The sequence below is a fragment of the Anopheles stephensi genome, chromosome 2, assembly GCF_013141755.1.
Source record: "Anopheles stephensi strain Indian chromosome 2, UCI_ANSTEP_V1.0, whole genome shotgun sequence".
Lineage (NCBI taxonomy): Eukaryota > Metazoa > Arthropoda > Insecta > Diptera > Culicidae > Anopheles > Anopheles stephensi.
In genome coordinates, this window is record NC_050202.1 from 58,846,177 (window position 1) to 58,862,755 (window position 16,579).

At 45.3% G+C, this 16,579-nt stretch overlaps 1 protein-coding gene across 3 annotated transcripts in view; it reads right to left on the reverse strand.

Annotated features, from left to right (window-relative positions):
- LOC118506408 (Kv channel-interacting protein 4-like) overlaps positions 1 to 16,579 on the reverse strand; it is a 53,404-nt gene that overhangs the window by 24,054 nt on the left and 12,771 nt on the right. The window lies entirely within an intron of this gene.

The window sequence follows — 16,579 nt, forward strand, 5'->3', positions numbered from 1 at the left end:
AAAGCCATCCCTGTTCGGAACAGATAATGGAATTGCAGGATTGTTTTTTTGGTAGGGGATGTGTACTGGTTATAAGTGTAGTAAATTCCCCAAATCCCAACTCCCCATGTTCCCAGTGCAGGAAGGAAAAAACTGCGCCCCGAAATGCCGGAAAATCAGATAATGACATCAGCAGCGAGAGGAATCCCGGAAGGTAGCAGGATTTAAGGTTTTAATCCGATTTCGAAAATTCGCATTCGCTCACAGCCCGTGCATTACGGTTGGTTTGGTGTGGGATATTCGACGCACAGCATGTAATCCAAAAATGCGGCTTTTGCTGTCGAATACGGGTTTGGGCGGTGGTTTTCCTCCCCCACCAATGATGTATGGGAGCTGCGTTGTGGGAATCGCGTAAAACGAAGCATTAAATCAAATAAAATTAAAATTCCCTTTGGCCGGTTGCCGTTATGCGAATTATTCATACTGACGTTCGAGCTGTCTTGCGCCTTAACATTGGCAAAAATCGGTGGCGGGAGTGAAGTGTTCTGGTTAGCTTTTCCTTTCACGGCTTCCGTTTTTTTTTCTTGTCCCTCCTTGGCTACCTGGTCCCCCAGCCGGTATCGTTTCGATGTCTATTTCCCCGCGACCGGTGGTGAGGCATTTTCTGGTCACGCAATCACGCGGAAACCGAGGCGGAAAGCAGCAACAGCTAGCTTTTGGTGTGTTGTACTCGGAACACCGATGATGGATGGTCAAATTTAACGTACGCAATACCTTTAAATTTCTTACCAATTTATTGTACCCCTGGATATCTGAAATCGTCGCCTCGCCTCCCCGCAAGGAAAACACCACCCGGCGAGCAAACGATGACGATGGAAGCCGATAAGGATCGGTTACTCCAAAATAAACGTGAACGTGCCGCTAGCACCAAATGGAACGTTTCTTTGCTTCCTGCCGCAAGTCAAAAAGTCGCACCGTTCTTTTGGAAGTCGGTTGGCAGCATTCAACATCAGCAGGCTTTTGGAGGTTGCTAGAATTGAAGGTGCTCCCGTGGTCTTTATTTTATGGTTGCCACCATAGTGCCTTTATTGGCATTGCCTGACAAAATAGCGTCGTTGGAAAAATTATCACGGAAAATGGAAAACGACTCCAATGACTTAATCGAAGCAATAAAACAAGCAGGGTACAGAAAATGGCTCGTAAAAGCCGCCGTGGATCGTGCCGAGCGACGAAAATTGAGCCGTGTTTTTTAAGAGTGTGAGTTCCGAGGGCCGAACGAACGAACGACGCATAGATGTCGGTAGATTTAGATAGCACCACTGAAATGATGTTCCATCGGCTGGCAAATTATGGAACCGCAACAGTTTACTTAGTTGGTTGAGGAGAGAGAAATAAAATGTGCCCGAAAAAAGATTCATGCGCCTGCATGTAGGCAACACGTGCAACACGAAGTAGCGTAATACGTTTGTTTATCGCTTCTTAAGATTGGTGCTATGAGCGCGCGAAACATTCCTTTCATCTGGTCGAAAAAAAAAAATCGTGAAATCTGGCTTTCCCTCAAGAAAGTCATAAAATTACATGGTTTACGTTGTTGTACACACAAAAACGCAATAATGTGCTCAAAATTCAATATGCCGAGCTCAGCTTCGCTACCACTTTGTTTCACAGTTTTGCGTCCCATAGCAAAGGATCACAATTGTTTGGCTTGTCAGGGGAAAGGCACACTCCGGCCCTTTCCATCCCATCCTACTCCCGTTGACGCACGCAGCTGCTGCCTCATTGTTGCTTTTGTTCTCCTGCCACCGGCGACGCTTCGTCCCCGAAAGCGCAATTCATTTTCCATATTTGGATTGTTGATTATTCCATACTTTTATCGTTTATTTTGTGCATAAAGCAGCGGAATCGGGGGGTGGGGGGGGTTGCGGGCGATTCGTTCACTTCCTGCCCCCGGCCCTGCTTTTCACTTGCTCCGTCCGCGTTTCGATCGATCGACCACTGCCGTCTTTTGCCGTCATCGCTAGTTTCTTCGCACCGAAAGTCGATAGAATTTCCATTAAAATTCAAAACCCACTCTCCCAACGTTTGCCGCGAGGGTTAGGGGTGGGGGGGGGGGGGGTGGCATATACGATCGCCCTCTTCGGAGCGATTGGGTTTATTTTCGGGAACTCGTACGGCATGCATGCACCTTTTCCGCACGCCGGAGCACTTCATGAAAGTCAATCAAAGGCGGGGAGGCTGGCCAGCAGAAGAAGCACGGTTGAAACTCAAACCCTTTTCTTCGGTGCTTTTGAGAAAGCGAAATTTGCTTACCCGCGCAACTGAAGGAACGAACGGGCTCAGTTGCAAAATCCGAAACCCCTTGCGCCGGCTCGGGGCGGCTATGGATGTGTTAGCATATTAGACGGGCTCGTGGCATTTCGATTATGCGTTTTGATTGTATTTAACTTTGGACGGGAGATGAAAATTGCGTGCTTATTGGAAAAGCGTTGAACATTTGGGGAATTATTTGGTGAGGATGTTAATAATTGAAGGATAAATATTATTATCGAAGAGAGTATGTACAGCTTAGTTATTATAATATGTACGTATGTACGACTCATAATATCAAGCAATATGATTAAACAAAAGTCATATCATTTAATAAAAAACAATGAAAAAAATCTTTGAAATATGTCATTATTTCGTAAACAAATATTTATAATCTTTCTAGTTGTTTGCGCTTAAAGGTATGCAACCAGCGGAACACGAATCAGGATTAGGAATAAGACTGAGGATTGAAATAAGGATAGCAGTGTAATAGTTGTGCTTCTTCTTCTTTCTTGGCCTAACGACCTCTTAGATCATGCCTACCATTTCTGGCTTAATAATAATATTTAATAATAGTTATTATAGAGCAGTAGTTATAAGACATAAATTAGTCTAAGTCAAACCATCGAACCAGAAAGAGCTCGACAAACAATAGCTTTACTTTGCTCAAATGCTTGATAGAAATTATTTGAATGATTTTTTTTGGTCGAAAATTTTACAAAATTGGTACAGTTACCTTAGCCCTTTAAAAATCTGCCTTCGATGCCTCTGACCAAAACAGTAAAAGAATTCCAAAATAGTCCCCCAAAAACAAACACAGTTCACTGTTCCGCAATAGCAACCCCATATGAAGGCAAAACATTTCCCGTTCTGCACCACCGCTCTGCCACGCGCCCCATGTCAGCCAGTGCGAAAAAGCCGGTGCGCTTACAAACCGAAAATTGTTGACATTTCATCCGTCGTCAGCACATTACCTCTGCGTGCCTTTCTAACGAATTCGATCCCTACCGATACTACCGAGCGACATTCGTGGGACACCCCTTTTTTGACCCAAAACCGGCGGAACGAACGAAGCTTCCGTTTTCGCGGTCGCTCGCTTGCAAGAAGGTTTCGCAAGGTCGCCTCGGATGTTTGACCTCGGCCGCTCTCTGCCCAGCTGTTTTGTTTGTTTCGAACAAACCGGATTGTTGGAGCAATTCCATCGAACCGGAGTGACATTTGCTCTCGCAACCCGGCACATTGCCAAAAGTTCAGCAACAGGCCGTGACTGCGTGCGGTGGGTTAGCTGTGACTCCGCAATCAACGAAGGATCGCCCGGTTTGTTTCCGAACGTCTAGTGCGTGTTTGATTACCGCAAAGGTTCGCTCGAACGGTTGTTTACCCAAAACCGTACGCTTGATTTGAGTCATTCGTTTTAACTTTATTAAGTGGTGGTTCGCGAGCCCGCTGGCGAAGCCCATTCTTAAGGTGATTCTTCAAAAAGCTCCAGTGGGAGTTAAAAAAGTCGAAGAACGTTTTTATCTGTTTAGTGGCTTAAAACAACTGTGATGCCTCAGTAGCTTAAGCCTGACGAGTTATACCAATAATATGCTTTAGACTGCAAACCAATATTTAGTCGGCGAACAGGAACGCTTTCGCGTGTAATCCGATTACACGCCAAGTGGGGTGCGGTGGGCACCCGACCAAACCCGGCCCGAGTACGACACTCTATTCATTACGGCTGTATCCATTATCAGCTTCAGGAACTGTTGTATTTACCCAGCCCACAAGAATCTGACCGACCGAGTCGAAAAGAGCCACTTGCCACGGTGATAGTTAATCTTCATGAGATAACATTTATTGCCGTTTGGGTTTTGAATTTCGATTCTCGAAGCTTTTTTGGGAAAAAGGATGCTCGTTTTGCTTTCAACAACTGGCGTTTGCTTGGTAAGCTATTCAAGGCATCTCTAGAAGCTCCAGTTCTTAATTAAATATAGAAGAGAAATTGACTCTTGCAAGTAAGCGGTTGATTAAAATGTTATTTAATTATGGAATTGTTATAACTATTTATGCTCTTAAACATTTTTTGTTAACTCTACCAACCAGCCTTGCCCCAATCCTTTCGACCAAATTATTCATGAGAATGATTTGATTACATTTTTTCTACAATATTCCAACACGCGACCCAACCAACCAACCAACAGCTAATCAGCTCTAAGCGCCCCTTTTCCAAATGGCTTGAACGCGAGTCATGCGTCCGCGGCAGTAAAGGTGTAAATAAAAAAATAATCAATAAAATTTAATTAGATTAAAAACAGAACCTCAGGTAGGTAGGTTCTCCATTTTTACGGCTTTCGACGTTTCAGCTGACCGTCTCTAGCTGGCTGCTAGCTAGCCTTCTGCTATTACCCATTGAGTGACGTTCACCCATATCTTTCGGCAGGGAATCGGAGACCAAAAGAAAAAGAAAAATAGTACACCGGAGTCGGCAATAAGAGGGCATAATTTCGAAACGAATCGAAAAGCAGCAAGCAGGTCAATAAATAACCATTTTATTACCATCCTCGTTTGCCTATTTCGGTAAGCATTCCAACGCGTGTACCTGCCGGTACGCGCTGGTTTAAATTCAAATTTAGAACACAATTTGTACACCACACGGCTGGTTGTGCCTGGAAGCCAAGAAGCTTTCAGCGTAATAACGCAAAATTTAGCACCCATTACGCACGCAACACACCGAGGCGTAGTCCTGCGATCCTTGTCATTTTTGTGCATATCGGATAACGCTAAATGAAAGTAATTTTCATGCTCGAGTTGAAACGAGCTCGAAAAAAAATACAATGGAAGGTGTGCCATGCACGGAAAGCCTACCAACAAGCCATTAGCGAAGGATAAAAGGGGGGGAGGTCCAACCCCCGACTTTCGGCCACATTCCACCGTACGGTTGGGGTTGGGGATTATTTTTACAACATTAGTTTTTCCATTCAATGCGCGGTGCTCCATTAGTACGGTGGTTGGAGTGGAATGGAGAGCACGGAATGTGGGGGGGGAAAACTATAGCGTGCGCTCGTGTTTCGTGCCAAACATTGAGCGGTTGAGGCCAGGGAAATTAAGACCCATCGGGCTCGCGCTGTAAGCAGTCCCTCCTTTCGACTCGGCCGGCCGGACCGGTTGACCACTAATTCGAGGTTTGCCTGCATGTTTGTAATATTATGATTGATTAGCCTTTCGAGCCTCAATTCAACTCTTGTGGCAGTGTGTTGTGGCGTACTTTTCGACGTGGGAAACTGTTACCTCTGTTGCCTCATCTTTGCGAGCCATTTAATTGATGTGCGGAGTTGGGCTTTTTTCAGGGGAGAGTTTTCTTAATAGAGTTACCATTCATGTTAAAGTATCACAACCGCAAAGCAAAATGTTGCTATGTTGTAGAGCTACATTCGGGTGAAAGATTGTGACCGGTTGAATTACACTAAACGACGCCATTCGGTTGAATATGGGAAATGGTTCTAATTTTTCTTTTTTAGTGGTTTAATTTCGTGTCCAGCTGTCATTTGTATTTAATAAGGAGGAAATGAAGAATTGGTCGTTCATTGTGGGAAGGAAAGACCGTTGCTATAGTTTGTTAGTTTTGTTGGATAGTGTAGAGTGCTGCTATCGGTAAGTATAATAAGCGTATTTTAATAGAGTACACTTATCGTCTTTAAGCGATCTAAATGTCTCGAAGTGAAGGTATAAAATTTGAAACTTAATTGTAGCTAAAACAAAAAGGGGACGAAAACTAGAACAATGAAGGCACCACCAGCCACCCTGCTTGAAATCTCTGCCCAAAACTGACATATTAATGTTACCCACGTTCGAGAGAAAGATGCTCAGAAGAATATTTGGCCTATAAAATAGATAAACGATTACATTCATGAGCCCAAAGATCTGTTCGGTGGTATCATCGGTGGATGTCATGAGAATATTACCAGACGATCCAACGTCCTTTTGGAGCGTCCACATGCACTCTGGAGCGGTTAGGAACAGTTGGAATATAATGTGTCCTTGTGTATTGTTTTTCAAGGCCAAAATCACAACGGCCTGACCTGATCACATGTCAGGTGAAGGTGGATGAAGAAATTTCAAGGTTCCAGGGGGCCAGAGAGATGGGTTTGCTTGGCTTCTTCTCAATCAGGCGCATCCGTGACTTACTGGTGGAAACTGCGAGGACCATCTCCTCTGAGTGAATCCAGATCCTGGCATACGTTGATGACATAGATAAAGGTTTAATCTTCAACGAACACCAGAGTAATAGTAGCTCTTCAGTGGCCCTATCTGACTTCGTCTCATACTGCTCCTATCTTGGCTCAATGTTGACATATCGATTCCAAAACAGACGAATTCCTCTTAGCCCCGTTCAAGAGAGCAGGATGGTCAGAAGAATTTTCAGCCCAGACAATGAAGGAATTAAGTTTACGAGCTACGCTGAATCTCATCAGCGAATTAGACTTGCCAGACTCAGGTGGGCTGATGATGTCATGAGAATGACACCAGCCTGAAAAATCAGTTTAGGGCGTCTTCATGAACAGAAGACGCATGTTAGGCTCAAATTAAGATAGAACCGTTGAAGCGTTGAAGCTCCAGCATGTCCAGGATATTGGATTAGCATTTAGCGAGGTTTCCGAGGATAAACTTCTAACTGTAAAGCAACTTACTCATAATTTTTACACAACTCAACCTAATCCTATCTGATTCTGTTGCTCATCCGACTATCAAGATTTGCACTAAACCCTTACGTCCATTACGCCACAACGCTCAGAACAGCTCCGCCTCTCTTCCCTGCGAAGATTAAGCGTCCTTGTCCTTGAATCTTTTGCTACCACCACCAAGCTTCCCACCATCACACCCATCTAAACCATGTGCCAAAGGTACGCCAGACCGTTTTGCCCCCGTTTGCATCTCGGTTGGTATCAGATAAAGCAAAAAACATCGGATCGATTTAAAAGAGATCGATGGAATGTGGTGTGAAAAGGTTATCAAACAACTAAAGACTAACAATTGAAACAGAGTTTTCGTTCCCTTTTTTTCTACTTCCACCTCGCCTGAGGAGAAGCTAGCTTTGTCTAGCAAAACTGTAATAACATTTAACAAAATGGTAGGTGAGCTGAAAGGGCGCTTGAGGTAGAGCTTACCACCGAGACAACCTGGGGCAAAAGTGTAACATATGCCACGGGAAACAAATCATTCTTTTCAAAGCTCTTTTCTCTCTGGATCTTCTCTGCTGTTCTTTGTCGAGAACGTGAAGCTTGTGCAACTAACGGATGGGCATCAGTTATTCTAACGGCATCCCGATTTTTTACACCTTTAGAATTCGGAACAGATGGTTTTCGCTTTTTTGCTATTTTTATTTGTTATTTTTTCTTAGATTTATTTACCAAGGTTCTATAAGTGACTAAAAAACCCCTTTTATTGCACAATACCTAAAGAATGCTCTTATGCGGATGCACTTATTCTTCACTGACTCTTCACCTGACTGCAACTATAGAAACAAGTTCGCCAAACGATCCACTCGCCTCCAAAAAGTCATACCTCAAGGCGCGTTAAGCGCATCCACACATACACACAGCTCGTCGAAAGATAACAAACGTGTGGCCCGTCGGCGATTAAAAGAAGATGCCGAGGTGCCTAACCGTGCTCGAGCAGATGGTGTGTGTGTGTACCCTTTGGGGAAAAACATTCAGCCTGGCTTGAATTGGCTTTCGGTCGACCGGTCTTGCGTCTTGGTCCTTTAACTACTCTCGTCCCCCCGGAGTCAGTGTACCCGGTACGGGTGATCTTTGGGAAAAGTTATTCCCACCACAACCCAACCCGGGGGCCGGAAGGATAAGTGCCACACACACACACACACACACATACAAATCCGAACTGGTGAATTTCTATGAAAGGGAACCAACCGACCGAGCAGCTAAACTGTGCCCGCGCGGCAAAGGTATCGGGTAGAAGGAATGCAAGAATCGGGCAATCGGGCTCGGTTTTCCATTCTAGCCCGGCCAGGGGGTTTGGTTATAGAGTCATTTTTGGTTGAGAAATTCTTGTCATTCTACCGAGCAGGCAAACGAGCCAAAGGGGGGGTTCCCAGTGCTGCTGGAAACCGTGGAATGTGCCATTCAAACTTCTTCATTGCGGCAAAGTTCGCGTTCGTCCGGCCACTCGAATTCGCCACATAACTAACGGGTGCTTTAAATTTGGAAGTACTGTTTTTTTAAAGTTGCATTTCCATTTGAGTTGTTGCGATCGCAACAAAGAAAAAATATTTTAATTCCTTGTCTAAAGCCTTCAACCTTTGAGGCTTCCGTCACTTGGCGTGTCTGTCTACAAAGTGACCACAAATACTTGATTAAGGCAGCCTAGACTAGTGTTGGGAGACTTGGGATTCGGAAGATTCGAAGATCCAATCTCTACAAATATTTGAATCGGATTATAATTCAATTCGGATTCGACAGGGACCCGATTACAATCCAAGTCTTATCCAAATCTGATTCGAATCCGATCCGAATCCGATCCAAATCCAATCCAAATCCGAGCTTAATCCGATCCGAAACCGATTCAAAACGGATCCAAATCTGATTCAAATCCGATCCTGATCTCAATTCGATCTGCATCTTATCCGAATCTGATCCAAGTATGATCCTAGTTCGAATGGAATCCGATTCGAATTCGAATGGTATTCTATTGGAAGCTGATAGAGATTCGATTGGGATTTGATGGGGACACGATTAGGATTCGATTAGTATTCTATCTGGATTCGATTAGGGTTTCATAAGGATTTGATTGGGTTTTATTCGGGATTTAAAAAGGATTGGAGTAGATTTAAAGAGTGACCCCGCTCACCTTATGGAAAATATTGTCATAACGCAAAGAAATCGGATTCTGTTATTCGGAGCTCTATTATGGTTGAGCTTCGAAGATGAATCCCTCTGGGATTAAATTTTCCCATCACTGCTCGAGCCAACCTCAAATCTCTTTAAACACCGTAAATTGACGCGTAATCCATAATTAAGCATTTAATTTCATTAAAACGCGTTACCACGACATGGCCGAGCTTGCGGGGTGGGTTCAATTTAATTAAAGATCCCGAAGATCAGATTGAAATGCACACACCAGCATTCGACCAACGGCGACATCTGTAATTTTGGCCGAGATTGATTGATGCGGTATCGTTCAGGAAACCTTGTCATCCAGCGCTTCACTATTGGCAACATGCTCCTGGCGAATGATTTATGATGCCGCGGTTATGATGTGTTACCGTGGTCGGTGGAAGCGATGGGGCGATGATGGAGCGGTGGACCGTTTCGGTGTTCCGACCGACCATAGTGAGTTATTATCATCCGTTGAGCTAATTATTCAATTAACCACGGTCCAACACCATCCCAACATCGATCCAGATTTTTCCAGGGTTCAGAGGCAAAACATAAAATGTGCCAAGGCTGTTTTTTTTAGTCGAGTGGGAGTCTTCCAGCGAGATAAGCACCCCCACAGCTGGGAACATATTTCAACACTTTTTCTTCAAATCTGGTCCAAACCTTTCAGAGAGGTGAACAGCGTGTGTGAGGGATCACGAACAGACCAGCCGAGGGACAAAAAAGATAGAAAGCATCCTTCATCCTGTGTGTAGGCCGAGAAGGAGAAAGGTTTTGCAAACAACCTTCGCTTTGCCGACTGGATCAGAAAGGTCGACCATTTTACTGTCTCTCGATCAAAGTTCTTTTTTACTCGTCTCATTTGCTCCTTTCTTTTTCGTCTGGCCCTATATTCCAGGGGGCTCACTGTTTTTTTCCCTCGACTGTCCCAACCATCGCATACTCTAGGCCTCGTCATAATTTCGTCAACGCAGCGCATAAAATCTAGCGCCTGTGAAAAGCTGTTACATTGTGTGGGGCTGCTCGAGGGGCCGGGATTGGGCCGAGTGGCCGGTGTGGGGTGGTGATGGGCAATTTGAATTATTCATGCCGCCGGGTATGATGGCACCGTGCCACACGTCTGCATTACCGCCGGTCCCAGTGGAGGGACACTCGCCGGGCGTTATGTTCCGTGTCAGTGGCTGACATTATAAGGAGCTAAGCGTTATGTCAACGTGCGTCCCCAGTGATCGCTGTTGATCCTTCAGCCTACTTTCTAGCGAGAATAGTGGGCTGAAGAAGAAAAAAACCCTCAGAGTGCCTCTTTTAAACCCTTCAAAGCTGACAGGCTTTTTCTCATCCTAATGTTACCCGATTGAACGCGTTTTGTAAAATTATTACCCACTCAAAGCCGGCCAGCCGGTGGTCGAAGGTGCGAAGTGGATGACATTTTTTTCTTGTCACACACGCGCGCAAAAGGGTTAATGAAAAGTAAAGCTCAAGAAACGGAATGTCGGGAGAAAAAATGTTGCGGCAAAGAGCTGTTTTCGGAGATTGATAAGGGTACGTCCCTGCTTTTTTTTGCTTTATGTATTCACCATTAAGGGGTTCAGTGGGACAGTAAATGTTTTGGCTCGGAAAACATTGCAAGACTAGCATAACTTTCGTCCATCGGTGATTCAGGAAGCGGTCATAGTGAAATATGGCTCCTTTACTTCTGGAGCTTTGTGTAAGAGTTAGCCTTTTGCCTGGACAGAACATAGAAAGCAGATATTACCGATTCCTGCTTCCAGTTCCGTGCTGCAATACACCACCATCCTATCCCCAACATGATTCGATCATTGATGGAGCCACTTTTCAACTGATGCAAGGCCACTCTGGAACTCTGTGCTCAGGAACCAACGGGCGTGTGGTGTGATAAGCACGAGACGAATGTGCGTTTACATGCTCCATTGCTATAACGAACAAGAGTTCGCACACATGCTCATGTACATCTTCATCGCCCTGCCCGTCCCATTCGTCGTTCGGGAGTGTAAGAATCTACGTCCCCGGTCATGTACCATCCAAGCTGTCCAGGACCGCGCAGTGCTCCTTGTACACGTGACTGCGATGCGAGAAACCGATATCGGTGGCTGCTTAAGGAGCTGTCGGCCAGCAGCACACGGACGCGCTAGACAATGGCAAGTGTGATCGCGTGCCCCGGCAAGCCATCCGTGCCACACAAGAGACGAAAAGGCAAGGAATAATTTATTACCCACACCCAACTTAAACGTGCCATTCCCGTCGTCTACGATGACGTGCCTTCCAAATCACCGTATCGACCGAGATTCTGGATGGCGCGGCGCAAGACGCTTGGTACAATTCTTGGCCCAACAGTGAGATAATGACTTCGAAAACCGGGCATTGTCTAACATGCGTGCAGGGAGGGGTCATGTATGCATGCACGGCAGCATCGCCCCTCTGGATTGAGATGAATTGAGGCAATAAAATGGCACCGAGCCTGATTGGATGTGTGTTCGTTTCTGCTGCGAGCCTGGGGCGGATGGGTTTCGGGGCAAATTAAAGAGGAAAAACTTTTCCCTCGCTTTAATTACCATACGGGAAAAGATAACTTGGGAACACTTTTAGGTGGCAGTTGAGAAGTGAGCAGCGTATGCGCTTATGGGGTTGTTTAACGCGTGCCTTCCTTTGTCTGGTGGCAATAGAAGTATTTTGTAGGAATACTTATCGCAATCAAAGTCAATTTAACAGCTCATTAAATCATATTTTAAATCTGCAATTTGGAACCTACTTCTTGGGACTAAACAGAATTAGCATTGCTGCTTTTAGGCCTGCTATTTTCCGTTCCCTTCTCAATTCTTCGTAGCACATTTGATACATTCTCGGTATCAAACTTTTCTTCCCACCGCAAACAAACAATCGTCTCGGCTCTCTATGTGGAGCGTTTGAAACCATTTCTAACGAGCCATTCGTCTTGGCAAATTGGCCGAGGTATCCTCTGTACATATTTTTCCGTTGAATTCGTCGGCATCGTGTCAGCCTTCGAAACCGTATCGACAGGAACGATGAATAATCGTTCGTAGAATTACAGCCTCGTTGGTCGATCGACAGCTTGCCAATTGCCCGAAGCCAATAAGTGAGCTCCAGGTGATACGGTGGGACAAAGAGAAGGTATCCACGAGACACACACAACGAAAAATTCCTTCTTTTGGATGTTTGATGGCACTCTGTTGAATGATCTAGCGAGGCAAAAAGAAAAAGAGAATCCTTCATATGCTTTACCTTGTTGGTGCGGTGTCACGGTTCCAGCTACCCTGGAGACAGTGTTGTTATTGCGCGTGACATACGAGTGGACGAAGAAGACGAATTAACTTCCATGACAACAATTTATCATGTTCGGCGAAAAGACAAATATATAGGCGAGAACACACACACACACACCCATACCCAATTGGTTTTAATACTTGTTTGGTCATGGTGGTGCTCATATGACATATTGATGCCTTGACCGTCACGCCACGAGAGATTTGAAGTGAAATTTTAACACACACTCACAATTGACACATTTTTCATTAGGAATGTGTGCCCCAGTTCCTCGCAATAAGTTTCTGCGTGAGGAATAAAATAGAAATAAATGTGAATATATGCTTCCGTAAGAAACTTCCAAGGCTACGAGCGGTAGGTTTCTAAGGGAAAAGATCCTAGATCGAGGTCACACGATACGATTCGGGACAAAAATTATTCCCACTGCTAGGAAATAGATTCCTTCATTCATTACACTTCCAGTCACGAACTATGTGAAACATAAATTTGTGTTTATTCCTATGCAAATGAGCGCTATCAGATTCCATTAATAGCACTCGCCTCAAACTACCACCGCGCTGGTGTAAGTTTATTTCCTTTCCCATGTCTGTAAATGGTGGTACACGGAAAAATATTCTCAGGATAAAACGGAACCTTTATTTCCAACCTCCAGCCCCCCCATTTTTGGCTTTGATAAAGTACGCTCGTAGCACAACTGGAGCCGGGTACTACAGCCGGAGACTTGAGCATCGCGACTCACAGATCTATTTCTCCCGGGTGATAAGCTCCCGGTGTTCGTGTCCGCGAGCATTCTCAACCCGTGCCCCGTTGAGCCGTTGGGCAACTGGCAACAATATTTATGGCGCTCGCCGACAAAACCTTCGCCCGTTCGTTATCTAATGCAATTGAGGTAACGATACAATCACTTTCGGGAGGGGGATGGTGCTGGAGAGTACGTTTCGGCTCCAAAAGGAATGATTTGTCAGGGTTTGTGTGTACGACGCCGTTTCGCAGCTTCGCAGCTCAATTCATCTCGTCATTTAAATTTTGTTTTTTTTTGTTGTGAATATTTATATGCATTTTTATACTGTGTTGTGATAAATTTACAGAATATTCAGTTAAATTAAAAGTCGTCTAATAATATTTAACATACGATGTGCTTTACCATTCCGCTCACAATTTTTGATCATATTCCATCAACTTCCAAACGAGCAAGTAAAGTAGAAATCCGCATGACTTTTGACATTCTCGCGGCGCCACGTTGCTATTCGTTTCAAGCGAATGGGAACGAATTCAAATATGCGCGCAATATTGCCCACGTGCGCTCCCCGCAACCACGTAAGACAATAATCTGAATCACAAAAACGCAATCAAACAAACGTTGCATAGTTATCATTCGATTGAGAACACTTTAGCTTATGGCAATCACTTCAGCAGCACTAGCGGCTGCTGATCGTGAGTGGGATACATTTTGATGTTGTTGTTGTTGCCTCATTCTGAAAGCCACCAGGCGTCTCCATCGCCGGCACTCTGGCTAATAAGAAGAACTGCTAGCCGCACAACCAGTTCGTTATCATTTCAACCGGTGGCGTAGGCGAACGGCAACTGTATCCCTTTCGTTTCCATGTTCCATGTCCTCGTGCTAAATCGAGCGGAAAACTATCGACAGATTGTACGGACGTGAAACGAGCTGAAACTACAAGTTGACGAAGTGAAATTTTCGACAAAGCAAGCTAAATGTATCAGAACGATGTAGGTGGGAGAAAAAAAGGGAAAAGGGCACCCGAAACATATCTCAAGCTGACACGAATTTTTACACCCCGCTTATCGGATCCTCCTTAGCTTCTTTTATTATAAGCCAACGGCGAAAAAAGCTACTACCAGCCTGGTCTGGTTTGGTTTTTTTTCGCTTTTTGTCTAATGGCGTATTGGTTCCGAATTGAAGCGAGCTTCCTAAAGAAGGGGTTCCTTGTTCAATCACGCAGAGCACTGTTGTTAGCAGCGCTCGAACGACGGCTACAATCCCGGAAGCTCGTCATCCTTGTCAATTGCTCGGTACGTGTCGAGAGCTAAACATCATCTTCGCTTCTTGCTTCGCAAACTGGGATGATGAAAATGATGGATGGTGATGTCGGCATCGGAAAACTCATAACCGTGCCGATTTCTTTTCTTCCGGCGTTGTAAATATGGTACGAACTTGTTCCTTCCGGTACAAGTTGTTATTTGAGCAGTCTTGGGGATGTTGTTGGAGTAAGAAATAAAATTTCGCTTGATTGTGCCTGCGATGGAGATGCAGATAAGCATTCCAAGACTAACTCATCATTACTTTCTTATCTACTTTTTATATATATATTTTTTTTTAAGTCTATAAATTGGCCACGTGTCCCTTCTCTGGCTTATGGAAACAGCGGTTCAAACCGACCGGGTCGCATCATCCATCATCACATTTTCCGTCCAGTAACACACCGGAACGTCACTTCCAGCTAATAAACACAAACAAACATCCGCAGCCGCTTCGGAACAGACACACACGCACAGCCTAGATTCCGTTTCGATCGCATGCAAGGATTTATGAAAGACGCCACTATGACACGGACTCATCAGAATTGATGATGATGATTTAGGATGGCGCACGTGCCACATGCCGCCGGGATAAGGCATGTCCCGGACGGTTCGGGAAGTGCGTTCCTGTGCGTCTCCTTGCTTCTTCTGCTTGATTGTGGCTTTAATTTTTCTGCGACCTGCGACAAAATTCAACCGCCCTCCCCAAAAACTGCCGGCATTCGATGCTTCGCTAGCAGTACGTACACACACACACACGCGCTGTTGACATTGGGGGGAGTTTGGGCCGAACAGAACCCACACCCGCCCACACCGGCAAGTTCATTCGAGCGTTACATAATGTGTGTCTCTTTAAGCAGAGAAAACGATATCGGCGTGATCAGCACGAATTCGGATGGTGTATGTATGTGTGAAAAATTTGTCACTTACACCACTCGCAAAAGAACGCCGGCAAGTACTTTCTACAAAGTGCAAAAAATTGTGGAGGAGGGCTTTGAAAAAAAAAACTCTAAAAGAAGTGGCCACACACCGAAGACTTTGGTTGCGGCATTCAATGATACGTCCCCTGCAAGGGAAGTTTTCCTTGAGCTTTTCTTTCGTCATTGAGACCGCATCGCTCTAAAGAGCACTAAAACCGAACCCGAGCGCTGTCAGCAGCTTGTGGCTGTGGACGAAGCAAATTATGGCAAGTGAGCCATGTCGAAGGATCTGGCGCAGGTACACACACACACACTCTGATGCGCTCGGCCACCAACGACGGTGTGATGGTGTGAAAGACGATAAGAAAAATATGCACATTGGCCGCTTGTCTTGCCGCTTGCCGCTCGTGCGATTCGGAATGCACGGATAAACGCGCAAAAGGCAGAGAAAGCGAAACTGTCAGCAGAAAGCATAGCATTCAAATGGAAATGGAGATAAGCAGTGAGCGGCGGGCAGAAAATGAACATCATCGTGGGCTTCGATTGCAGGGAGCATTCTTCTCTTTTGGTTGAACAGACGGAGCCAGCTGGTTTCACAACAACATGAAAGCAGCGCCGAAGAAGTGACTTAAAAAGAACAACAACACAGCAATACACTAGAGCGGCAATAGGATGGAGAAACAAACACATCAGTAGCGAGATATCGATATTCGGGTCTGTATGCTAGCAACCGGATTCAAAGATAGATGGATGGCACTGGGGCCAGAATGTATATTACGCTCGCACGTTCGCAGACTATATTATTCCGATTGAACATCGCAACCAACTGCACTGTGCATGGATACGCTAGTCGTCGCCTCTCGAAAGCGCATCAACCTCAGCTGTCCGTTGCTATGACGAAGCTTCCCATTGCAGACCAATACGGAGCCAGTTCGCTTCCAAGCGAAGCAGATACACTCACACCACTGCCTGGCGCACACGCGACACTGAAGCCTACGCGATGCACACGCCTGCAAAGCGACACGAAAGTGTTAAACTAATTTGGCACCACACGAGGTCAGAAGTCAGTGCATGGCAGACTTTTGTGTTTTTGTTTCCCCTTTTTGCAGCATCGATTTGTGGACACGCTTGTTTGCCCGAGTACACACCCACCCA